The sequence below is a fragment of the Camelus bactrianus genome, chromosome 31, assembly GCF_048773025.1.
Source record: "Camelus bactrianus isolate YW-2024 breed Bactrian camel chromosome 31, ASM4877302v1, whole genome shotgun sequence".
Classification (NCBI taxonomy): Eukaryota; Metazoa; Chordata; class Mammalia; order Artiodactyla; family Camelidae; genus Camelus; species Camelus bactrianus.
The window spans coordinates 9641746-9665935 of NC_133569.1; the positions used below are offsets into that span (position 1 = coordinate 9641746).

Genomic DNA, 24190 nt, shown 5'->3' on the forward strand with positions numbered 1-24190 from the left:
GCTTAGAAGAGCTCTACACTTGGCTTAATTTTCTACTGCCACCTTTGTGAAATTATTAATAATTTCTAATAAGGGGTCTACACTAGATTTTGCACTGGGTCCCATTCCCAGAATAGGCTGACAAAAAATGCATTTCCTTTGGAAAAGGAACACACAAGTTGGAAAAGGGGAGTCTGAAGACCACTCTAGTAAGAGGTCTGGAAGCAACAGCAGGAAGCTTTCAGGAAAGTGGAGGAGGCAGTTTAGACATTAGGAAACAAAAGCAATGAGGGAGGATTGACTTGTAGGATTTCCTGAAAACAACTATTATAAAAATTATAATTAGATAAGTACTAGGGTTATCAATGGGTGATCAGATAGTTACTGATTTTCCTCAAAAAAAAAAAGTAAAAGAGTCATATAAAATACATCATTTCAAAAATATGATAGATCAAATACTTTTCAGAAGCTACAAAGTAATTAATTATTAGAAACACCATCAATATCAGCAAGTAATCTTTTGTCAAATATAAAATATATATATAATTACTTGCTCAGTTTTTGACATTTAAAATCCTGAGTAAAGCTCCAAAAAGGTAACGTCTAATTCAAAATTTTAATTGAGTCATGAGGCAGAGCCTTTAGTTTTGTTTTGAATTTACATAAACAAAACATAACTGTAAAATTTCACTCAATTCTTTGCACACAGAATTCCTATATGCACTCTACATTTATATTTGCTTTTTGTTCCTACTAAGCTCTCATGAAATCTTATAAAGCATCATCTCATAAAATAACAGCAGTTGCAGTATGTATCATGTCCATAAAAATATTTCTATATAAATTTTAAAATCATCTACTTTGAGTACTACTCCTATTAACTTGGATTTATGGAGAACAAAAAGTAGATTAATACAAAGCAAAATTATGTATATGAACAACCTTTTCTCTTTAAATAACTGATTGCTTTAGTTTAAAAGAACCCTTGGCAACCTCAACAATTTTAAGATAGAAATTATCTCAAGCATCTTTACTGACTACAATGCCATGAAATTAGAAATCAACAACAGAGAAACAAAGGAGAAAAAAATGAAAGCATGGAGATTAAACAATATGCTATTAAAAAACCAATGGGTCGGACGGAGAAGATGGCGGAGTAGAAGGACGCTCGCAGGTCACCCTCTCCCACAAATACACGAAGACCCACATCTACAGACCCACTCAGCCAACCAGAGCACCTGTGGAACTCCGACAGAACATTGCCCTCTTCAAAAGATAAAGACGCCAAAAATCTTGTAGGAGAAAAGGAAAAAAGAAAGAACAAAAGGCAAAGCAGCGCGGGATGGGTCCCGCGGGGAGGGAGCAGCAAAGGAGGACTGGCGCTCGCTCGCTGGGTCTCCCCTCTCCAACTGAGAGGCCAGTGGGACGGAGGGGGAGCCTCTGAGGCTCGGATCTGTACAGAGCAGACCTTGACTAACAGAATTAAGTTAAACAGGCACAGAGCGTCATCCCGACACCCAGCCTGAGACGCGGGCCGGCAGCGGCGGGCAGGGCCAGGCTGCCCAAGCCGGGTGGAGGACGGAAGTGGCTGCACGGAGGCAGCCCCAAGGGAATGCAAGGGGCTGCGCGCCGTGGCTGTGGGTGCACAGGGCAGAACAACCTGGGCCCTCCATAAAACAGCAAGGTTGATGTGCTCTCGGGGGAAGGGTGCACACCCCCATCTCTGAAAACCCGCGGAAAGTTTTCGGGGGAAGAGAGGCGGGGCTAAGGCACAGCCGCCATATCCTCCGTGCTGAGCACTCAGGCGGGGGCCGGGGTGAAACCTGCATCCGTACCAAAGGGCTTAGCAGCCTCAAAGGCCAGACTGAGACTGGCCTGCAGCCCGGGGTAGATAGGATCCTTCCATCCTGGTCCCTCAGAGAACTTGCTCCACAAAGACAAACAAGGAGCTGGGTTTTGGCTCAGAGCAGGGACAGGGCTGTCCCTCGGTCTTCCCCGAGCCCACCCGCGGAGCGCCGACCAGGGCGGAGTGCCAACCAGGGCGGAGCGCGCAGCTGCACAGAGCAGCGGAGCTACCGGCGGTGGCGCAGGTAGAGCGAGAGTGGCCCCCCGCCTTTCGGGCAGGAACACAACCCCTGACCGAGGTGCTGGGAGGGGACACGACCCGACCTCCTACCCGGCCAGTCTGCAACATCTGACTGCGGCATCCGGAGGGGCAGCAACCCGCCCGCCCACAACAGAGAGCTGCACATGACCCAGTGTTAGGAGGAGGCGTGATCTGCTTGCCGCCAGGTGCTGGGAGCAGCACAGAAGAGGGCGCCAATGGAGGGCCTCTGAAAACAGCAAGCTGAGCTTCCAAAACAGGATAAGACTTCACATTAAAAGCACACAGACTCCAGAAGAACACCGACAAACCCCCCTTTTTCTTTTTTTTTTTTAAATCTGTTTTTACCTGTTCTATTTTCTATTACTCTCTTAATCTTTACTCCTTAATTCATTTCTATTTCTCTTGGGTTTTGATCTCCTGCTATTGATTAGACACAGGTTTCAAACACATCTATTCATCAACCCCCTTTTTTTGTAAAGGTTTCAAAAGGACGTCTCAACCCGATTAATACTCTGCTTCAACTCACTCTTCTATTATTCATTATACACTGTTTTCAAACCCTCTTTCTCCCTTCTTTTAAAACTCTTTCTCCCTCTCTCTTATTTTTTTTTCCTAAGTTCTATTCCTAAATAGGTATCAGATAGATAAAATCCTTAAGGACCAAAATAAACAACTGATACTCCATAAACCACAGTGCCAAAGAGGTATGAGCAAGATGAAGAAGCAGAAAAACCTTTCCCAATTAAAAGAACAAGAGAAATCCCCTGAAAGAAACATCAACAAAATAGACATCGATAGCCAACTAGATCAAGATTTCAAAAAAGGAGTGATTGAATTGCTGAAGGAATTAAAAGAAATAGTGTTTAGAGATATAAAATATGTCAAAAATGAAATTGAAGCTATAAAGAAGAGCCAAGTAGAATGGGTAAACTCATTGACAGAGATGAGGAATGATCTGATAGCTGTGCAAAGCCGACTAGATAATGCAGAGGAACGAATTACTGATCTAGAAGACAGGGTGATAGAAAGCACCCATTCAGAAGAACTACAAGATAAGCAAATAAAAAATAATGAAAAAAGCATAAGGGACCTATGGGATAATATAAAGCATCCCAATCTTCACATAATAGGGTTCCCAGAAGGAGAAGAAAGATCAAAGGGGATTAAAAAGGTTTTTGAAGAAATTATGACTGAAAACTTCCCAAACTTAAAGAAGGAATCAGATATCCAAGTACAGGAAGCTCAGAGGGTCCCAAACAGGAAGAACCCAAATAGACCCACACAAAGACATATCAAAACAAAGATGGCCAGAGTCAAGGAAAAAGAAAGGATTCTAAAGGCAGCAAGAGAAAAGCAAAGAGTAAGTTACAAGGGAACCCCCATAAGGCTCTCAGCTGATTTCTCTACACAAATACTACAGGCCAGAAGGAAGTGGCAAGATATATTCAAAGCCCTGAATGAAAAAAAGATGCAGCCTAGGATCCTTTATCCAGCAAGGCTACCCTTGAGGATAGAAGGAGAAATAAAGAGTTTCACAGACAAAAAAAAGATGCAGGAGCTTAGCAACACTAAACCCATGCTAAAAGAAATATTGACAGGGCTATTCTAAATAGAAAAGCAGCAGGATGTACAGAAATGAGAAACACACAACTAGAAAGGTGATAACTCATGAATTACAAATATAGTAAACATGAAATTATAAAAGAAGACGTACAAATCACAGAGTGGGAGAGGGAGGCAGGGAAATATAGAATATTTTTTCTTTCTTTTTTAAATTTTTTTAACAGTAGGATGGGTTTGAGATCATGTTACTATCAGTTTAATAAAAACAGTTATAGTAATGGGTTGATAGATTTACAAAAAAGGGTAACCACAAGCCAAAAATTTACAAAGGTGTCACAAAAATTAAATAAAATCCATGATAATACAAAGGAAAATTACCAAACCACAAAAGGAAGAAGAAAAGAACAAAGAGGATATACCAATTCAACTGCAAAGATAAGTACAAAAAGGCAATAAACACACATCTATCATTAATTACTGTAAATGTTAATGGACTAAATGCTCCAGTCAAAAGACACAGAGTGGCAGACTAGATAATAAAGCAAGAACCTTCAATATGCTGCATACAAGACACCCACTTTAGGGAGAAGGACACATATAGATTGAGAGTGAAAGGATGGAAAAGGATATTCCATGCAAATGGAAAAGCCAAAAAAGCAGGTGTTGCAGTACTGATTTCAGACAAAATAGACTTTAAAACAAAGGCCATAAAGAAAGATAAAGAAGGATATTTTATACTGATTAAAGGAGTGATGCAAGATGAGGATATTACACTCGTTAATATATATGCACCCAATATAGGAGCACATAAGTACATACAAGACATACTAACAGAGATAAAGGGGGATATTGATAGGAATACAATCATAGTTGGAGATTTTAACACTGCATTAACATCACTAGACAGATCTTCCAGACAGAAAATAAACAAGGCAACAGAGAAATTAAATACTACAATAGAAAAACTACATTTGGTGGATATTTTCAGAGCATTACTCCCCCCAAAAATAGGATATACATTCTTTCCAAGTGCACATGGAACATTTTCCAGGATCGATCATGTACTTGGGCACAAAAGAAACCTCAACAATTTTAAGAAGATAGAAATTATCTCAAGCATCTTTACTGACCACAATGCCATGAAACTGGAAATCAACAACTGAGAAACAAAGGAGAATAAAAGGAAAGCATGCAGATTAAACAATATGTTATTGAAAAAACAATGGATCAATGAGGAAATCAAAGCTGAAATTAAAAAATACCTTGAGACAAACGATAATGAAAGCACAACTGCTCAAAACCTATGGGACACAGCAAAGGCAGTGCTAAGAGGGAAGTTTATAGTGATACAGGCCTTCCACAAAAAAGAAGAACAATCTCAAATAAACAATTTAACCCACCACCTGAATGAATTAGAAAAAGAAGAACAAAAAGCCCCAAAAAGCAGCAGAAGGAAGTAAATAATAAAGATCAGAGGGGAATTAAATACAATAGAGATTAACAAGACCAAAGAAAAAATTAGCCAAACCAAAAGCTGGTTTTTTGAAAAAGTAAATAAAATCGACAAACCTCTGGCCAAACTCACAAAGAAGAAAAAAGAGAGAGCACAAATTAGCAAAATAAGAAAGGAAAATGGAGAAATTTCAACAAACAAAATAGAAATACAGAATATCATACGAGAATATTATGAAAAACTATATGGAATCAAACTGGATAACCTAGAGGAGATGGACAAGTTTCTGGAAACATACTGTCCACCAAAACTGAATCAAGAAGAATCTGAACACTTGAACAATCCGATCACTAGAAAGGAAATAGAAATAGCAAATAAAAACCTCTCTAAAAATAAAAGTCCAGGACCGGACGGCTTCACCGAGGAATTCTACCAAACATACAAAGAAGAACTCATACCAGTCTTTCTCAAACTCTTCCAGAAGACTGAAAAGGAGGGAATATTCCCAAACTCATTCTATGAAGCCACCATCACCCTGATACCAAAACCAGGCAAAGACACTACAAAAAAACAGAATTATAGGCCAATATCACTGATGAACATAGACGCCAAAATCCTCACCAAAATTTTAGCAAATAGAATCCAACAACACAAAAAAGATTACACATCATGACCAAGTGGGGTTCATCCCAGGGACACAAGGCTGGTTCGACATACGCAAATCAATCAGTGTAATACATCACATCAACAAGAGAAAGGACAAAAACCACATGATCATCTCAATTGATGCAGAAAAAGCATTTGATCAAATTCAACACCCATTTATGATACAAACCCTCGCCAAAGTGGGTATAGAGGGAACATATCTCAACATAATAAAAGCTATATATGACAAACCTACAGCCAGCATAGTACTCAACGGTGTAAAACTCAAAAGCTTCCCACTAAAATCTGGGAAAAGACAAGGATGCCCACTATCACCACTCCTATTCAACATAGTCCTGGAAGTCCTAGCCACAGCAGTCAGGCAAGAGAGGGAAAGAAAATGGATCCAAATTGGAAAAGAAGACGTAAAAGTGTCACTATATGCAGATGATTTGATACTATATATAGAAAATCCTAAAAAAATCTACAGAAACCACTAGAACTAATCAAAGAATTCAGCAAGGTAGCAGGTTACAACATTAACGTTCAAAAATCAGTTGCATTTCTTTACACTAACGATAAATCAACAGAAGAAAAAAGTAAAGAAACAATCCCTTTTAAAATAGCACCCAAAGTAACAAAATACCTAGGAATAAATCTAACCAAGGAGGTGAAAGAATTATACACAGAAAACTACAAACTATTGATGAAGGAAATTAAAGAAGACTTTAAAAAATGGAAAGATATCCCTTGCTCTTGGATTGGAAGAATCAATACTGTTAAAATGGTCACACTGCCCAAGGCAATCTACAGATTTAATGCAATCCCTATCCAATTACCCAGGACATATTTCACAGAACTAGAACAAATCATAATAAAATTTGTATGGAACCATCAAAGACCTAGAATTGCCAGAGCATTACTGAAGAAAAAGAAAGAGGGTGGAGGAATAACTCTCCCAGACTTCAGACAATACTGTAGAGCTACAGTCATCAAGACAGCATGGTATTGGTACAAAAACAGACATATAGACCAATGGAACAGAATAGAGAGCCCAGAAATGAACCCACAAACTTTTGGTAAACTCATCTTTGACAAAGTAGGCAAGAATATACAATGGAATAAAGACAGTCTCTTCAGCAAATGGTATTGGGAAAACTGGACAGCAGCATGCAAAGCAATGAAACTAGAACCCTCCCTTACACCATACACAAAAATAAACTCAAAATGGATTAAAGACTTAAACATAAGACAATATACAATAAACCACCTAAAAGAAAATATAGGCAAACATTATCTGACATACATCTCAAAAATATTCTCCTACAACAGTCTACTCAAGCAATAGAAATAAAAGCAAGAATAAACAAATGGGACCTAATGAAAATTACAAGCTTCTGCACAGTGAAGGAAACAATAAGTAAAACAAAAAGACAACTTATGGAGTGGGAGAAAATTTTTGCAAATGAAACCAACAAAGGCTTGATCTCCAGAATATATAAGCAGCTCATATGACTTAATAAGAAAGAAAAAAAAATCCAATCCAAAAATGGGCAGAAGACCTAAACAAGCAATTCTCCAAGGAAGACACACAAATGATCAATAGGCACATGAAAGAATGCTCAATATCACTAATTATCAGAGAATTGCAAATCAAAACTACAATGAGGTATCTCCTCACACCAGTCAGAATGGCCATGATTCAAAAGTCCACAAATGACAAATGCTGGAGAGGCTGTGGAGAAAAGGGAACCCTCCTACACTGCTGATGGGAATGCAGTTTGGTGCAGCCACTGTGGAAAACAGTATGGAGATTCCTCAAATGACTAGGACTAAACTTACTATATGACCCAGGGATTCCACTCCTGGGGATATATCCAGAAGGAACCCTACTTCAAAATGACACCTGCACCCCAATGTTCATAGCAGCACTATTTACAATAGCCAAGACATGGAAACAGCCTAAATGTCCATCAACAGGTGACTGGATAAAGAAGATGTGGTATATTCATAGAATGGAATACTATTCAGCCATAAAAACCGACAACATAATGCCATTTGCAGCAACATGGATGCTCCAGGAGAATGTCATTCTAAGTGAAGTAAGCCAGAAAGAGAAAGACAAATACCATATGAGATCACTCTTATGTGGGATCTAAAACAAAACAAACAAACAAGCAAAGAAAGCATAAATACAGAACAGAAATAGACTCACAGACATAGAATACAAACTTGTGGTTGCCAAAGGGGCGGTGGGTGGGAAGAGATAGACTGGGATTTCAAAATTGTAGAATAGATAAACAAGATTATACTGTATGGCACAGGGAAATATATACAAGATCTTATGGTAGCTCAAAGAGAAAAATGTGACAATGAATATATATATGTTCATGTATAACTGAAAAATTGTGCTCTATGCTGGAATTTGACACCACATTGTAAAATGATTATAAATCAATAAAAAATGTTTAAAAAATAAAAATAAAGAAGCTCAGTTTCAAAAAAAAAGAAATGATACTGTATCAAGGCCTAACAACCCACCTACATTTATGCAGGTTTACATGGGTTAACTTTCATATATATATATATTTATGGAAGTATAGTCAATTTACAATGTTGTGTCAATTTCTAGTGTATAGCACAAAGCTTCAGTCATACATGAAAATACATATAGTTGTTTTCATATTTTTTTACTGTGTGTTACTACAAGATAATTAATATAGATCCCTGTGCTATACCATATAATCATGCTTATCTATTATATATATATTAATTAGTATCTGCAAATCTCAAATTCCTAATTTATCCCTTCCCACCCCCTTGGTATGGTAACTATACACTGGTTTTCTATGTCTGTGAGTCTGTTTCTGTTTTGTAAGTAAGTTCATTAGTCTTGTTTTTTGGTTTTTTTAGATTCCACATATAAGTGGTATCATATGGTATTTTTCTTTCTCTTTCTGGCTTACTTCACTTAGAATGACGATCTCCAGGTCCATCCATGTTGCTGCAAATGACATTATTTACTCTTAATATAAAAATTCTACAGAAGACATAATCAGTTCTCTTATTCTTAATTCCAGTCCACAATATATGGCACAGCTTGCCAAGCAGTAGAAATAAGACAGAAAGTCCAGGAATTGTTTATTCATACCCTGAACAAAACACAATTAATAATGGAAGGTTGAGTAAATATTTTCTCACTAAAAATGCTTACTGGATGGATTGCTGGATGAATGGATGAAGCAATGAGTCTCCTTGAAGGGCACAGATTCTGGAGCCCAACACACCCAAGACTCATACCTTGAATATTCTCAGTTATGCCCATTTGACTTTGGGAATTTACTCATCACCTCCAAGTCTTAGATTTCATACCTATAAAACAGCACTTATAACTTCTTTTTAAAGAGCATTATTATAAGAAATAAAATTATCTGGAACATAAATACTGAATAAAAACAAATCTGTACTAGTTTACAGCAGGCAAATTACCAGAAATATAATTTTTTAAATAACAGACTTTATTTTTTAGAGCAGTTTTAGGTTCAGAGCAATACTGAGCAGAAAGTACAGAGATTTCCCATTCACTCCTTCAATTCAATCATTCATAAACTTTCCCATTATCAACAGCCCCCACCAAAGTGTTACAGTTACTACAGTTGATGTACTTCTATTGACACATCATTATAATCCAAAGTCCATAGTTTACATTGGCATTCATCTTCAGTAGTGGACATTCTATGGGCTTGGACAAATGTATAAAGACATGAATCCATCATTATAGCATCATATGGAATAGTTTCACTGCCTTAAAAATCCTGTGCTTGACCTATTCAACTCTCACTCTCCCCTAAGCCCTAGCAGCCACTAAACTTTTTACTGTCTCTTTAGTTTTGTCTGTTTCAGAATGTCATACAGTTACAAACATACAAAACATAAACTTTTCAGATTGGTTTCTTTCAGTCAGTAATATACATTTAAGTTTCATCCATGTCTTTTCATGGCTTGATAGCTTTATTTTTTTTTTAGCACTTAATAATATTCCATTGTCTAGGTGTACCACAATTTATCCATTCACCTAACTGAAGGACAGCTTGGTTGCTTCCAAGTTTTGGCAATTATGAATAAGACTGCTATAAACATCCATGTACAGGTTTTTGTGTGGACAAAAGTTTTTAATTGTTTTTGGTAAATACCAAGGAGTGTATGATGATTAATTGTAACTGTCAACTTGAATGGGTTACAAGATGTCCAGATAGCTAATAAAACATTATTTCTGAATGTGTCTGTGAGGGTGTCTCTGGAGGAGATTAGCATTTGAATCTGTAGACTAAGGAAAGAAGATCCCTTTCACCAATGTGGGAGACATCATATAATCTCTTGAGGGGCTGAACAGATCAAAAAGGTGGAGAAAGGGTAAATTCTCTCTGCTGGAGCTGAAACACCCATCTCTTGCCATCAGTCATCAGAGTTCTGGTTCTCAGGCCTTTGGACTTGGGAGGAATTACACCACCAGTTTTCCTGATTCTCCAGCTTGCAGACTGTAGCTCTTGGATCTTTTTGGCCTTCAAAACATGTTAGCCAATTCCAATCATAAATTTCCTCTTATATGTCTATGTCTGTATCTATATCTATCTTCAATTGGTTATTTTTCACTTTAGAACACTAATACACAGTGCAATTGCTCAATCACATTTTGAGTATGTTTTGTTTTCTAAGAAACTACCAAACTGCCTTCCAAAGTGGTTATCCCATTTTTTAACTCTCACCAGCAATGAATGAAGAGTTCTTATTGCTCCACATCCTTGCCAGCATTTGGTGTTGTCAGTGTTTTGGATTTTTGCCCTTCTGATAGGTGTGTAGTGGTATCTCACTGTTATTTTAATTTCCATTTCCCCGAGGACATGTGATGTGGAACACTTTGTCATGTGCTTATTTGTTGTCCAAATATCTTTAATGAGGTGTCTATGAAGGTCTTTGATCAGTTTTTAATCAAGTTGTTTGTTACTTTTGAGTTTAAAGAGCTCTTTATGTATTTGAGATAACAGTCCCTTATTAGATGTGTCTTTTGTGAATATTTTCTCTCAGTCTGTGGTTTTTCTTCTCATTCTCTTAATATTATAATTTACATGGCAGAAGTTTTTGATTTTAATGAAGTCCAGATTATCCTTTTTTTAATGAATTGTATCTTTGCTGTTGAATCTAAAATGTCATTGTCATACAGAAAGTCATCTAGGTTTTCTCCTATGTTATCTTCTATGAGTTTATAGTTCTGCATTTTGCTTTTAGGTTTGTGATTCATTCTGAGTTAATTTTTGTGAAAGCTGTAAGGTCTGTGTCTGTATTCATTTTTTGCACGTGAATGCCCAGTCATTTCTGTACCATTTGTTGTAAAGACTATCTTTGCTTTATGGCATTGCCTTTGCTCCTTCGTCAAAGAGCAATTGATTATATTTATATGGGCCTATCTCTGGGTTCCCTATCCTGTCCATCAATCTATTTGTCTATTCTTTTGCCAATATCACACTGTCTTGGTTACTGTAGGTTTATAGTAAGTCATGATGTTGGTAGTGTCAGTCCTCCAGAAGTGGAATTTTATTTTTAAATAAAACTAAATAGAGGTATTTAAAAACTAGAATTAATCCCAATTTGGTGTGTGGAGAAATGTAATATAAAGAGAGAAGTAGAATATTCAAGAAAAGTAGTCTCATTTTAGGTGTATATTCAAACTACTTTGAAATAAGTAAAAACTGGGATATTTTAGATATAAGTATACAAATTTTATATGATTCTACTTAAATACATTATCAGAAGGAATGACAATGTCTTCCCATGTAAAAAAAAATAATATTTGCTCTTATCTCTATCACAAGAATATTATGATAAAAGAAGATAAAACATGCTTGAAAGTACTTTGAGTATATGTGTTTGTGTATATAAGTCCCTCTTCCTCCTGAGGGGCTATGATATTATTTTGATTATTTCTTCAAGTGATGTTATAGAAAAGGATCTCTCAGCCACTTCATTATCACTCTACTAATGTCATTGTTAGAAATTACTCCTTATGTCTGGTGCTACAGCAGTAATGATTGAATAGCTCACATAATTGAAAATCATGAATTTCAATATTTTATTTTGGACTCTATCCTTGTGCAGAAACTTAAATGAATGGCACCCAAAATAACTGTTTATAATAAACTGCTTTTACCCAGTAGGGTCAAATCATTCTCCTTGTAGCATTATCTTAAATACACTTAAATTCAAGGCAATAAATTAGTTAAAGAATTAACTAAATCACTTTTCCCCCCTTTCATCATTTATCCAATTAAGGTCATGCATCATTTTTAAAAATCATACTTCAGAAATTTTATGAACACATTTGACCATGTCACACTCAGATTTTTTGCCAAAGTTGAACCACACCCAAAATTTAAGCATGGAAGCAGAGAACATTAATGATTGCTTTCATAGATAGTAATCAGACTCAGAAAAAAGGCATAGAGTAAAAGAATATAGCCTTCTTGATATTAAAATCAGGACAACCTGCCTTCCTCTCGGTTTGGACTGTTATGAGACCAGAAATTTTCCTTTAAAGATACAAGATGCACTTATGTGCTTTGCAATGGGGTATATTAAAATATCAATTCCCCAAATACAGAAAAAATAACTTGAATGAACACAAACATTAGCAATCTTTCTTTTATTTATAGCCTCTATAATCAGATAATCAGATCAGTGTCTCAACAGAACTGTATTGACATTCTTTTTTGCACTGTTTTTGCTCCAGAAAATAGTATCCCCAGAAATCCCCTGGTATTATTTGCCATCATCTTAACATTGCATTGTCTACAGGTTAGAAATATTTGCATCTTTGACATACATCTCCATAGACTTGATAGGTTATTTCATTTGACATTGTAACATCATGTCTATGGATTTACATTATAAAAATCTCATGAGCATATCAATGATGTAAAACCCCATTACAGTGCAGGGGAATTAGCAACATTAGAAAAACATTGAAAAGTGACTAGACTGTCTCATTTAAAGATTTGTTTCATTAAAATGGAAAACCTCTTGACTTAATTAATTAAATAAATTTATATGTGACTCCTTTTTTTTTAATATTATTACCACAAAAGAGAAACCTTAAAGAAACTAAGAAAATAGGTTGAAGAAAAGAGTGGATACTTTCTGTTTCACTATTATAATTTGTTTCATGTAGTTAATGGCAATGCTACTCAGGCCAGAAAAAGTGATGGGGAGGGAGAGGCCCCACTTAATTGTCACTTACTGTTCCAGCATACACAACTCTACAGCATGAGTACAGAAAGATCTGGCAGGAATTAAGTCAGGGTATTGAAAACTTAAGCCAAATACTATTTCTGGTACTAATAATTCAGAATTCACCAGGTTGATTTAAAAGCTGCCTGGGGATAAAACTCAACTATTTCAAATTTTATAGTAGATAAAATCATCCTTTTGTTTATATTTTTATCCTATCTTTATTTTAATTTCATTTTGAGGTATGACATCCTGTCCCATCCCTTGGTTACACCATGAGACAAGTTATTTGGTGACAGCTACAGGAATAGCCTCCACTGCAGTTACTCTCATTCACAGCATGAAGGAAAATGAGTTGGATGCTTTTCAGTTAATAGGGCAGAAATACAAATCTTTCAGATGTCCTAGTTTTGTAAGCTTCTAGCCAAATCAGTTTTATTTCCCTTACTGATATGGGTATTAATGTATAAGGTTCCCTAGAGCCTCTTGCTTTTATGCAAAGGAAGGCTGGGTGTTGTGTGAAAAATGGACTCTTTGAGTTTCCTTTCTGAATTTATGGAGTTTAGGAGTAGCATATAGTCATGTGTAGCTGGGATGATGGATCACGGCATACATTACCACTTGTCTGCTCAGTGATTTAAAATTACCTCCTGGAGACTATTACTGATATTAGCTCAGTGACTTTATTTATATTTATTTAATTATAAAATATATGTATCATGAAGACAGCAAACTTTTGTAAATTTCTAATTTTCTTAAATCAAAAAAACTTGGAAATGTGCATTCAAAGACAATGTCAGTTCTCTGTAGTTAGATGACAGATATGCTATTATGATAACAAATCATTGTTATTTGGGCCCACCTAGTGGAAAGAGGCTAGCTTTTGTAGTCAGAAATGGCATGGAGCTGTGGTCTATATATTAGCTGAGGGATGTCAAACAATGGAGGGATAGTTTCAATTTTCAGGATAATTTTGAGACTTAAATGAAACAGTGCATATATAATACCCAGCAGGGGCCTGACAGACATGAGCACATGGATTTCCACTCATGGTATTTGCATTAACTATTTTTCACAATAGTTCCAAGATAAACACATATTCTTTTTTTTTTTTACTTTTTTTTTGTGGGGGAGGGAGGTAATTAGGTTTGTTTGTTTGTTTGTTTACTTTGGAGGAGGTACTGGGGATTGAACCCAGGACCTTGTGCATGTCAGGCATGCACTCTACCACTTGAGCTATACCCTCCCCCAACACATATTCATTTTTGCTACTAGCAGTTTTCTCAAGAAGGAAAAGAAAAGAAGCCTCCAACTTTAAAACTTCCAAAACAACTAGAAACCACAGTCCATCTCTATTATGACTAAGAATTTGAGTAGGACTCAAGAACCAATATCAATATTTTAGATGTATTTCAAAGATTCATCTATTCTCCCTTGAGAGTGATATATTAATAAGAAAATTAATGGTATTTGGTTTGTTTATAAATGTTTATTTTATGAATTATTTGAAAAAAGGTTATAATTTTGGAGGACTGGGAACAAATGATAATATTCTTACCTAAGTCAATGGTCTCACTAAATACGTGTTACCTTGAAATGTATTAACAGTGTTAAGTGGTAAAGATAAGTGCATAATGTATAAAAAACAGGATAGAGAGAATGATTTTACATGTTGTATTGACATATAGTATATATTATATTTAATCTATATAATATATATATTTACACACACACATATATAGCAGGGGGAGAGAGAAAGAGAAAGTCTTCTAGTCATCATGAGCAACCTTTGAAATAAAGTTTGCAATTCAATTTGAAAGTGTCCTTTCTATGTCAATCAGGATAACCAAGATTATACAGCTGTAACCAACATTCCTCCATACCTCAGCAACTTAAAAAACAAAACGCCATCTCTTCTCACACCAAATTCCTATCATTTATAAACTGTGGGCTCTTCTCTGTGTTTTCAGTGTCCTCACTCTAAGAACCAGGCTGATGAAACAGCCCCTACCTACTTAAGAGCATTGCTGGTTTCAGCAGCAGGCAGAAGGAGATACTGCCTAGTGTCATAACAAAAAAATCAACCTGAGGTGACACTTGTACTTCAACCTATTGGGCTGAACTGGTTTCACACGCCAGACAAGGATGAGAGAGACAGGAGGTGAAATTCTGACACACTCCCAGAAGAAATGGGCTATTTGGAAAATGGCACTAGTGACTATCTAGCTGCTGAACCATAAACCAAGTTGTCACTGGCTCAAGGGCATCTAGAGCACCTGCACTCACTCAGCAGCCTGCAGAGAGTCTGGCACTTAGAAGGGGCCCAGAAAAGTGTTACTGAGCGAAGAAGTGTATTGTTAGAGATGAAGCTGAATGGCAGTAGTTGTAACAGGCTATCTTCTTAGTTAACTTAAACTACCTATTGAGGAAAGGCTGAGATTTGCAGTCTATGGAATCAAATGAAATTAGCCTGCACTGCATGGCAACTTATAATCAATACCCTCTAATACCTTATTTTAAAAATGTAAATGAAGCCACCTACCCTAAGGTAGAATGCAAAAAATTTTTAAGCTGCAATATTGTTATAACACTAAATCAATCTCATTTCAACCATCAAGAATGAAGCCACACAAGAAAACCCAGCTGAGATAGGTTTATAATCCCAATAAAAAATCAAAATTGCAATTATAACCACAGATAGAAATATATGGCTCTGGAAAGTGTCACTGTGTATAAATCCAGGAGCAATTTTAAAGCAAAGGGTACTGATTGAGTAACACAGATCTCCTCAACTGAACAACCTAGAATGCCCACCCACATTCCCTTGATTTTTCCCATGCCTTGCCTGCCAGCATTACATGTGTCATCTGGCAGTCAGTTCACTGACAACCTGTAGCTCAGCTGGATAAATAAATCAGTAAACAATGCAAAATATGTTGAGGCATGCTGTCACTTAAGGAATAAATGTTAAGCTGGCTAGAATTATAGAGAGGAGGAAACAGGATATGGAAATAGAAGAAGAAGGAATGTGTGAGTGATTAAATATGAGGTCATATACAAGGGATCACAGGACATGTCAAGGAAAGATTGTTACAATGGAGACATTCAGAGTAAGATCGATGAGATTTATGTTCAAAGTACAAACATGTAAAATTTTAAAAAGCCAAGTGTTGTTTCAAGCAATTCATTAGGTTCTATAAAAGTGATGATCAAACCAAATTCCAAATCATAAACAACTAGAAATACATGTATACCAGGCATTGTGGTTCAGCCATTTGGTTGCTACTCTGTGAACCAGCATTATTCCTTGGGTAATTAGATTGCATTGCCTGCTGCTTTTATATCTCATCTCACTTGAGCATTTATTTGATATTCAGAGAAAATGCAGGATAATTAATGAATGCTGCAAGCACAAATGAATATTATTTCTATGCAGCATTTGGCAACTGAGTAAAACATTTGGAGAGAGTAAACCAGCATCAGAAACATGGATGGAGAATAGAGGCTTTGCATTCTAAACATATGCCTGCCTCTAGCTCCACACTTAATCTACTTGGGCCTTCCCTCTGTCTCCTGGCTGCACCATCTGGCTAACCAAACTGAGAGTTCTCCTGGTATATGTCATCTGACAACAGAATAGGGATCATTGAAAATTCCAATAAAGAACCAGCAAAGAATTGACTCATAAATCAAAGCCCCTGTTTTTGTCTTTAAAACATTCTGAAATTCTAAGTGGCTTCTGGGCATCTCATTTACATTCTAGGTCTTTTTAGGAAGCAGCAAGATATAGATAAGATGCACAGAGAATAAAGCCAGAAAGTATTAGGCTTTGTTCTCACACTTATTACCAAGACCTGACAGGATCACTTCATGCCTCTTAATGAATGTTCATTACATCAAATTTTAAAAGAGTATAAAATTTTACTCTAGCTGTCTGCAGGATTACATGGGTAATTCATGTGAATATTTTTGTACACTCTACAGCAAGACAAACATATAAGAACTTATAAAATTTTAGCACAAGGTTTCTAAGAAGTAGTTCTAAGAAATCACAGGAGTGCCAGAATATAATAAGATTTTTTGATATTTCCAAGTCAATGGAAGTCTTACATCTACCCAGGATATAGATGCATGGTCACTGCACAGCAAATGCTTTGACAAATATACTGAGGGTCAGGTCCACTAAGGCAGGCAGATCTTGATGCCAAAACACTTAGAAATCAGTAGTGGAAGGGTACTTTCTTGTATATATTTTAAAGTTAACATCTTACTGAAAAATATGAATGATCTGTGAAATAATTTAGACAGTAACTCTAAAACTCTGCCACTCTGATTTCTGATCTTACTACCTAATGTTTACATCCTCTTTTTTAATGTATTTAATTTCCCAATGAGAATTTTCAGTTTCATATTTCACTTGAGAGATAGTTTGTGTTAATAGCAAAATAGCACAAATTATAACAATTTGTCTCAATTATGAAAGCAACCACAGAGATAATCTAGTCTTTATGTAAGATCTGACATAAAAACACTGAAGTTAACACTTACCAAGTACTTACTATGCTCCATGAAAAGGGTTGAGTGTGTGTGTGTGGTGTTCATTTAATCTTCACACAGCTCTCTAATTAGATAAACAGAGACTTGTTTAAGTTCACTCAATCCAGATCTGTTTCCAGAAATTTTGCTGACTAAGAAATTCTCTTTGTGTATCACACATATTTTTTGGTGGCTAGCCAACAGAACATTGGCATATGACAGTGATTTAAAGAAAATAAAAAGAGAGAATGATCTTCCATTTGTGGGTGTGCTGCAAATAAACCACAATAAATTGCCAAATGGAAGGTGAACATTCATTTTGTGGAATAGTTTTTATACAAAGGACAAAGGGACTCAATTCATGTTCACAGCAAAGCACATTATTTTAGGAACAGTTAAATGCTGATCACTCTTCTGTAATTCTGTTTTAATTAAATACTACCATTAAGGACCATACTAAATAATGTGCTAAAATTTCAGTTTGTAGATAAGACACTAATCTGAGGTTCTCCATCATCAAAGTGTTAAAGTGTTAGCACTGAGCAACCTGATCTCTGAGAACCCTGGTTTTCTTATATTTTACAAAGTGTGTGTGTGTGTATGTGTCCTCCTACTATGTGTGATTATTAGGAGGCTTACAGGATACAAAATATGTGATGTAGTATTTGATTCGCTCATCAATGTCTCAACAGATCTTTGGTTGTGTGAACTTAATATGCTTAAGATATATCATTTCTTCAGAAGACAGCTATTTTCAGTCATAATATAAAACTTTACAGAGATATTAAGTCAGTGTTAATGCATATTTACCATGGAAGTCAATCCATTCTATTTTCTTGGCTTGGAGTAATTAGTTATTAGACTTTTAGGATACTGCATATTTAAGGTAGAGCAAAAGTCTTCAAATGCTTAAGAGTCACATGGGTGCCAATTAGGTATAAACATGATTATAAATTCTGGGTTTTTCTGTAATATTAGAATGTTAACCTTCTATTAACTAGTTATATATATACACATTATATATATATATGTATATATATACATATACATATATATATATAAATTATTATATCTCTGAAATAGTTTCTTTGTCTGCAAAACTGGAATAATAATAAAACCCTGTCAGAGTTTGTTGTGAAGATAAAAAGAAATAGTATATAAAAAGTACTTAGGATAATGCTTTCTGCATGGTAAAACAATAAATTTAAATATTACTACTTTTATTAATAACTATATATTGAAACATGACATTATCAGTTTGTTTCATTATAATTTGAGTGAAACATAAGACTTGGATTAATGATTTGCTCTCTTAATCTATTTCACATTAGTACAATCAAAATTCCTAATAGTAATATAGATGCTAAAAAACAGTAATATTGAACAAAAATTTTATCCCAGAATAAATAGAATCAAAATGTATATATACCTTTATTAGGCAGATGATATAGTTTTGAAAGAAGAGTGAAGAGTCAAAAACATAAAAATAAAGGTAAAGATATCATTTTATTTGCTGTCTTCTATTTCCTACAAAGATAACTAAGAATTGTTTTGCTCTAGGAATGTTAAGTTGTTCCCCAAAATTCCTCTCATTTATCTTCTAAATTCAATACCATCATGGTGTGCAAAAGTGACAGACTTGTTCTCAAAGTTTGTATTACTATTGTTATTGACAATGCCTTGCTCTCAATTTCTGAAGGAAGGAAAAACAAAATAAACCATGGCTCTAAAAGGACAGTCTTTGTGTATGTGCTCAAATATGAGCCAACAAAAGTGACAATCTTACTTAAAAAAAAAAAAAGCAACTAAGGGTAGAAGAAAAAGGCAATCATGTCCTAAAATGGAATATAAAGAGGGTTTTTTTTTTTAAGATTCAAAATTTAGTATTGTAAAGAGGCTGTTAATTATTAGATCCACTTCTTTAAAAAAAAAAAAAACCTGTTTCAATATTGTCTTTTCAATTCTATTCAAATGAATATAAATAAATGAAAACTCTATTTGTTAAAAGTGTCCATTACTTCAATGCATGTGTAAATTGGGTGTTGGAAAAGAGTCTGCAACAGAATTTCAAGAATTGAGTAATCTGCATTCTTATATTCAGGGAAAGTTGGTTTAAGCAAAATATTACTTTGACAAGTAACAATGAGCTTTGAAGTAAAGGAGCATATTAATGCACTGATCTGATTTCACTGAAGGAATATGACACTTCTGGACAGCTCAAGAGGTTGGCTGCAACATACAGAAAGAAAGGTGATTACTGGAGCCACCCTGTGCTCTTCTGTGAGCTCAAGTCACAGCAGACATTAATAAGTCACTAGCTATTTTCACATGCTTTTCATAGCCTTTGTGTCACAATTCCAGGACAGAGAGAATATAATACAAAGAACATCATGTAGAGAGAGCTAAAGCAAGCCTGTCAAAGATTAGAAGGCCCAAATTTTATCTACCTTCTGTTTTTTTTTTTTTCACTGTTCCCTGAAAAGCTTGTGTCAATCTCACTTGGCCAAGTTTTCAAACACAGCAACTAATTTGGGAAATGTCTGAACACAATCAAGTTGTCATCAGCCCATCTTGTGGGCATTCAGGCTTCCTGGTAATGATACTTATTTGGAAAGCCAAATTTAGATAACTGTGCTTATACTGGCCTATATAAAATCAGAATTTAAATTCTGCCTTTTAAAGTTGTAAACATAAGGCATCTCAGGAAAAGTTCTGAGTTAGCAAGCCTCTAAATGTAACATCTATTTTTGTATATGACATTGTGATTCTCTGGGAATGACTAATGAGTGGCTTGCCCACAGACTCTTCAGTTACATATAAATAATCAATAGAAGGATTAAAAGGGAGGAAGCCCAACATGCTATATAACATTTTGGGATAAAGTCAGTTTAACTGAGTAATTATTACTATGAACGTCACTGATGTTAGTTCTATGCAAAAGTTTACATACATCAACTACAAAAATTTTTTCAAAAATATGAAGAGAAAGAAATTTAAACAAGTCATTGTAACAGTTAATGTTTCTTATATATGCTTATTTGGAGATCTAAAGTTAGAGCTAAAATTCAAGTTAATGTTATTAAGCCATTCTTAGGTATGCATATCATCTTCATACATTTAAATAAAATTGTTTGGAATCTAAAAGGTAATTAACCATAACTTCAAGCCTAGGCATTTAAAGAAAGTCATCATTTTTCTGTCTGAGGGCTACATAACACTACACACACACAAAAAAAAGTCAACAAAATTTTAGAGTTAGTAATTTTTAATCTATTTACATTTCCTACAACAGAGGAGTCTATACTGGGGCACTTTACATTAAAAAAAGGAAATAGGCTGCGGTCTCTCTCTCTCCCTCTTTGGAGATGGACCACACTCTGTCTATGGAGTGTGTACATACTTCTAATCTGAACACCCAACCCCCACACCTCATGGCCTTTCTCTCACCTTTCAATGTATCTCTCTGAATAAACCTACCTTTACTCAAAAAATAAATAAATAAAAATTAATTAGTTTGAAAAAGAATCAAATCTACCTTCTTTGATAATCCCTTGCCTAACTGTATCACTTTTTTACAAATACAAGAATTTCTTCTACCCTTAATTTAACATAAAACCCATTATCTAAGCTCTGAGCCAGCATATTTTAAAAATATATATGCATATATACATAGGTATGCATATGCACATGTTTTAAGTTTATTATTTAGCAAATCAAAAATGATTATAAAAAAGATATAAAATATAGGTTTCCCTTCAAATTGTATTTCTCTGCATGTTTCAGTCCCAATTTAGGTGGGTCATCTTCTCCCTAGATGTTCTAAGGACCCAGGTTTCTTCTGACTTTTTACTTTGCCATCCTATTGTCCCATTAACAAGTTTAAAGCTAACTTACTCTATCAACCCCAAGAAAGAAGATAAGAAACAGAGAGAAAGCAGTGTTGCCTTAAGAAACTGGCATGAGACTTGTCTTTATGACTGCTGCTTATTTTGCATTAGTGAGAACTCAGTCATGTGGAAACAGACAAGAAAGCTGAGAAATGTACTCTCTACCTGGACTTCCATGGACCCTACAAAACAAGTGTGGAAAGAGAATAGTGTGAGAATGGATACTGGGGAAAGTTATTAAGCTGTGTCATATTGATCCATTGCTATTTTGAAAAATTTAATAATTTTAAAATATTCATCATCTAAGGAAATCCATTAGTATTTTGAAATTGAGGGTTCCCTAGTCACTGTTACTCTTTTAAATTAGCATGGTATAAACATGAATTTGGTGAAGAATTTCCCTCTCCCAGGGCCACCAGTTTTGTCAGAGTCAGAGTGGTTGTGAGTTACAGCTCACTGTATGTGCTCTGCAGTTTATGATGCAATGTCACACTCATTTTTTAAAGGAAATGGTCAATGGCACTCTCCTTTCTGAACATTATGTGGCAACTAAAGACCTCAAGATGATTTATAATTAGTAGATTTTTAAAATGTAACTTTATGACAGAATAAAGATTAGAATTCAGGGTATACTTGATAAAATCACAGAAAATAACACAACATAGTTTCATAATATGAAAATGTACATTTTTTATTTAATTCACACAAGATGAAAATCTCCAAGGAATGCAACTAAACCTTTCAAATGTAATAATTTCTGACTTGTTCTGGATATAAAAGTCTTACTTATATATCTACTGTCATTTATTTTAAAAAATTTAAAAACCCTAAGTGGAATCAATGTGGGCTATGTAGATGTGACCTCAATATATGAGGTTTAAAATTTGTGATTTTATTTCTGAAATTTTTAGGTTTTAGATATATATTTTCTGTCCTATTTAATTTCATGAATTTTAATAATACTTGGCAAATAATTTTTAACATCTAAGCTTACTACCAAGTAAATAAAATTTGCTTTTTAGAAGAGTACCAATTCTTGAAAGTCAAATTTTTCACTAACTGAGTGGCAGGATCAAAAGAAGTCTAATTGACCCAAGGTAAAGGAAAGTTTTGGCCTTGGCTAGATTCTATATTGCACTAGGACTTGAATATAAATATGTAAAAAATATATTTGCCCACAAAGTAGAAGGCATGATGGCTTCATAAATGGACAGCACTGTGGGAAAATAATCAAGAATCAAAATGATATACATTTCCTCAATACTCATATGCTCATTTCATTCAGTCTTTGTCAGTCAGTGTCCTATGATAGATATAAGGAATTCAGCTGAGGAAATAAAATAGTCTATGCCCTAATGAAATTTAAATTCTAAGGAGAAAGATAGGTAATAAACATATAATTACAATTTTGATAAGTGTCATAAAAGGAGATGCAGAGAGATCACTTACTAAGGCACCTAATCAGCTCTGAGGAGATTAGCAAAGGAAGTGATATCTTAGTTAATACATAAAGGGCGATGTAAACTTATGTATGTGAAGATGTAGTCATGAAGTAGAGGAGCTTCTGGAAGAAGCAATTTCCTGTTGTAATGCCTGGATGTGAAAAAAGCAAGCATGTGTAGAACCAACTGCTATCCCAATGATCTGAAGCATTCAGAGATGTAGAAGTAGAGGGGGATGAGAGATGAAATTCAAGAGGTAGGCAGAGACAATACCTTAACAATACTTGTTATCTGTATTAAGAATTTGGAACTTATTGTAAATGACAATAGGAATTAGGAAAGATGGCCAAAATGCTCTATCTCTAGTCTCAGGAATAAAGGGCAGTGGTTCTCTGGTCTACAGCAATAGCAGTGATGGTAAAAAAGTGACAGATTGAAGAAGGGTATAGATCAATAATACTTGGTGATAGAGCTGAAGGAGGAGTGAGAAAGAGAGAGGAGTGAAGACTGATTCTGAAATTACTGTCTTCAGAAACTGGATATATTATTTTATCACTGAATGAGATTGAAAACAACTGAAGGAGGGGCTAGTTTGAGAGTTTAGAGAAGGGTCATGAGTCTCTTAGCCTAAGTCATCTTTCAGACATCTAAGTAGAGAGATTAGTGGGGAACTGGCTATGTAATCTGCAGATCAGACAGTTTCTAGGTTGGAGATGGAAATTCAACAGTTCTCAGCTTATTTCTGGTAGAGAAATCCTTGGGAGTGGATGAGATTATTAGAAAGGATATTAAAAGACAACAAATACATGTTAAGACAGGTTAAATCAAGACACAGAATTGAAATGAATGATATTCTTTCACTTTACTAAATGGTCTAAATGGAGTGATTCACAAAATTATCAAATACCTAGGAACAAAAAGAGCAACCTTCTTTTCTAAAAAAAAAAAAACTAATTTTTAATAATAGATGCTGATTTCAAGAAGAGAAATGGTCAATTTAAAACAGTTTAAAGGATTATAGAATATAAAAATTAAATAATCTTAAATTACTAAGTAATATAAGCAACTAACTCCAATAGAAATGACCTAAGACACTGACTTTAACAGCCTAGGACTAGGACAGTGATGTATGTGTCCCAGTAACAGGCTGTCAGTGAATGAATCTGTGTCTCTTATCAGATTACAAATAAAAGATTCTTTGTCTAAAACAGTGTTTTCTTCAATATAATCTCTAGTTGTGCTCAAGAAAAGCTAAGGTGAAAAGTTAAAATAAAGTTTCATTTCTACCATAATGTTT

At 35.1% G+C, this 24190-nt stretch overlaps 1 non-coding gene across 1 annotated transcript; it reads right to left on the reverse strand.

Annotated features, from left to right (window-relative positions):
- Positions 1-14201: 14201 nt before the first annotated feature.
- TRNAV-GAC (transfer RNA valine (anticodon GAC)) lies at positions 14202-14275 on the reverse strand. The gene has a single exon. It is a non-coding gene; the product is annotated as a tRNA-Val (tRNA).
- Positions 14276-24190: the final 9915 nt, after the last annotated feature.